The 3,965-nt window shown below is 40.7% G+C and overlaps 1 pseudogene; it reads right to left on the bottom strand.

Annotated features, from left to right (window-relative positions):
* Positions 1 to 532: 532 nt before the first annotated feature.
* Positions 533 to 1,420, bottom strand: LOC118831982 (annotated as a pseudogene).
* Between the last annotated feature and the right edge of the window lie 2,545 nt (positions 1,421 to 3,965).

Raw genomic sequence — 3,965 nt, 5'->3', positions numbered from 1 at the left:
CATATGGTTTCCACTCTAATTTAGGTCACAAGATCACTTCCTAACTGGTTTTTGTGCTTCCATTCCCTCCCTTCTCTAATTCCTCCTTCACACCATGGGCTAAATACACCTACTGCAAAAGTACCTTCACTTCTTAGAACCTTCAAATATATATGTATAGTCATAATCTCTTTTCCGACCTCCAGTTCCAAATTTCCATCTAGCTTCTAGACATCTCCACATGCATGTTCATTGCCTTCTCAAACTAACATCCTTTTTTGCACTAAATGTGGTGACTTTATTGATGGACTCTAGGCTTCTCCCCTCTGCTACAGGGGTGCTTTGGAACAAGGAAGTGAATGGGATATGGATCCCCAGTATAGGAATGTAGGTTAGGAATGTGGGTTCCCCAGTGGTGGATCTCCTTTTTTTGGCTGGGGATGAAGGTCCCTGGCTTTCCACTTTACTCCTTGGAGGCCATGTAGACCATGAGGGCTACTACACAGTTGCTATAACCGTATTCATTGTCATATCAAGAAATGAGCTTGACAAATTAGTCATTGAGGGCAATACCAGAGCCAGCATCAAAGGTAGAAAAGTAGGTTTTGCTGTTAAAGTCACAGGATACAACCTGATCTTCTGTGAAACCCAAGATGCCCTTCAAGGGTCCGCTCTGATGGTTGCTTTACCACTTTCTTGATACATCATATTTGGCAGGTTTCTCCAGGCAGCAGGTCAGATCCACAACAGACACATTGGGAGTAGGAACACAGAAAACCATGCCTATGAGCTTCCCATTTAGCTCAGGTATGACCTTGCTTACAGCCTTAGCAGCACCAGTGGAAGCAGGGATGATGTTTTGGGCAGCACCACACCCAACACACTACAGCTTACCAGAGGGGCCATCACCTGTCTTCAGGGTAGCAGTCATGGCATGGACTGTAGTCATGAGTCCTTCCACAATGCCAAAGTTGTCAGGAATGACTTTGGCCAAGGGAGCCAAGAAGTTGGTAGTGCAGGGAATTATCATATTTCTCATGGTTCACTCTCATCATGAACATTGGGCATCAGCAGAAGGGGCAAAGACGATGACCCTCTTGGCTCCACCCTTTAAGTGAGCCCCAGCCTTTTCCATAGTGGTAAAGACTCCAGTGTACTCTACAACATACTCGGCTCCAGCATCTCCCCATTTAATATTGGTGGCATCCCACTCTTGGAAGATGGTAATGGATTTTCCATTGATCACCAGCTTCCCATTCTCAGCCTTGACAGTGCCCTTGAACTTGCCATAGGTGGAATCATATTGAAACATATAAACTATATAGCTGAGGTCAATGAAGGGGTCATTGATGGCCATGATGTCTACTCCACCTGAGGTGAATGCAGCTCTGGTCACCAGATACCCAATACAGCCAAATCCATTGACTCCGACCTTCACCATCTTGTTTCAAGGATGCGACTGAAGCAATAGAACCTGGCACTGAACTTGGGAGAAAAGCCAAAAGCTCAAAGGGAGGAGGGAGGCTGAAATATACCCAAACTCAACATCTTTTGCCTCAATTCTTACCTAGCCTTTAACTATTACCTCAGAGAAAATGAGACCTGAGAAAGACCTTATCTTAAAAAGGTCAAAGTCTCTCATTGCATCCAGGGCCATTCCCAGTTGTCTTGACCTACGTCTTGCCACTGGATTCCAATGACTTTGGAGGAGAGAGTGAGACCTCACTTAAATCCAATTCACTTGCAAGTCAAGACATCACCCTGCTGATGTCATTGGTCCTGTTCAAGAACAAAGGACAAACAACAACAATAACAAAAAATTCAACATGGCCAAAATGCAACTCAGCATCTTCCTTCCTAAGGCAGCTAAGTGGCATGATGGATAGAGCACTGGGCCGAGAGTCAGGAAGACCTGAGTTCAAATCTGACCTCAGATAATAATTATGTGGCCTTGGGTAAATGATTTAACTCTGTTTGCCTCAGTTTCCTCATCTGTAAAATGAGCTGGAGAAGGAAATGCAAACCACTCCCATATCTTTGTCAAGAAAATCCCAATTGGGGTCACAGAGAGTCAGACACAATTGAAATGACTGAGCAACAACAAAATATTCCCTCTTGCACTCAATCTCCAGAGGATCATGGATTTAGAGTTGGAAGGGAACTTAGAGGCTCCCAACTCATCTAATCCTCTCATTTTAACATGAGAAATGTGATAAACAGAGAGTTTCAGTAATTTATCCAATGTCACACAGAGAAAGGATTCAAACACAGAACCTCTAATTCGAAATCTAGTGTCCTTTCCACTGTACTCCAAACTTTCTTAATTTGTTGAATTATCTTGTAAGTTATTTTGATCCTCCTTCATTTTTGTCTTCCCCTTCACTTCCTATATCCAATCAATGAACATGTCCTATTAATTCTATTTATATAATATCTTTCACATCTATCTGTTTCTTTCTCTTCATGTGGCCATTCACCTATTTGGGGCCCTCATCAACTCTAGCCTAAAATATTTGCTTTCTAAACAGGCTACCTACCTCCATCATTTCCTCTCACTAATCTACTATCCATGCAGCCACCAAAATGCAACATTAATAAAATCTCCCTATGACCATAACATGTAACAATGTTACCTTTTTGGCAAAAAATCTTCCATGATTCCCTCTGGCCTCCCTATTCTGAATTCAGCCTGTCATTTAGGAATCTCTATAGTCTGACTCTTTTCTACTCTCCAGTCTTATTTCATATTACTTGCTTTCATAAACTCTAATTCCAGTCAAACGGGATTACAAGATGATCCTCAAGCTCAGTAGTCCATCTCCCACCTCCATGCCTGTATATTAGGAAAACTCTACTCTAAAAAGGTATTCCTTCTTAATCTTTTCCATTCACAGTCCTTTTCTTCATTCAAGGCTCAGCTTAGGGGATGTCACCTCCCCTATGAAACTTATCTTGATCCTCCAAATTGTTAATACACTCTCCTCAAATTACTTTACATTGTAACCCTCCTTGTACAAGTGGAATCCCCCTAGTAAAACGTAAATTCTTTGACAATGGGGTCCACTCTCTTTTTGTCTATCACCCCTGTTGCTTGCCTTTTGTGGACACTTAAGAAATATTTTTTGAATAGAATTTAACTAAATTCAGTAGTATTAAAAGAGAAGAAAACAGAGTTGAGGACAAAATCATAGATGGATATCTAGGTTTAAGGTACAGAAAAAGAAATCAGAAACCATGAAGAGAAGAGAACCACAAGAAAGTGTAACAAGTAACAGTGAGACATGGAAAGACTTGTATGAACTAACATAGGGGAAGTGAGCAGAACCAGGAAAGTAATTTATACCATAACATCAATATTATATAAAAGAACAGTTTTGAAGACTTAATAAACTAGTAAAGGATAAAATGAGCGGAACCAGGGAAACGATTTATACAATGACAATACTATAAAAACAACTGTGAAAGCTGTAAGCACTCTGATCAATGCAATGGCTATCCATGTTTCCAGAAGACCAATACTGAAGCATGTCATCTACCTCCTGACAGGGAGGTGATGGATTCAGGGCACAGAATGAGAATTGTATTTTCCAAACATAACCAATAAAGGAATTTGTTTTATATGACTCTGTATTTGTCATTATAAATTTGGTTTTCTTTTTTTCTTCTTTCCATTGGAGTTGGTGGAGGTAGAATAAATGAGAGAAAGAGAAAATAGATCATTGTTCATTAAAAAACAAACCCTAATTTCAAAAAGAAAGAAAGCAACATAACAGAAGCTGGTAAAAAGAGGTTGTCTCAAAGGAAGGGGCAAGTTCAATTAAAAAGTTGTACAGAAAAGGGGAAAAAATCAGATCTGGCAACTAAGAGGTCATTACTGAATTTGGTGGATGCTAGTTCAGCAGACAGGTGGGGACAGAAGCCTATTTGTAAGGATTGAGTTGTGAATGGCTAGTGAGGGAATGGCGGCAATGAGTATAGGCTGCTCT

This window comes from Trichosurus vulpecula, chromosome 9 (genome assembly GCF_011100635.1).
Source record: "Trichosurus vulpecula isolate mTriVul1 chromosome 9, mTriVul1.pri, whole genome shotgun sequence".
NCBI lineage: Eukaryota > Metazoa > Chordata > Mammalia > Diprotodontia > Phalangeridae > Trichosurus > Trichosurus vulpecula.
This window is presented reverse-complemented; position numbering and strand designations above follow the sequence as displayed.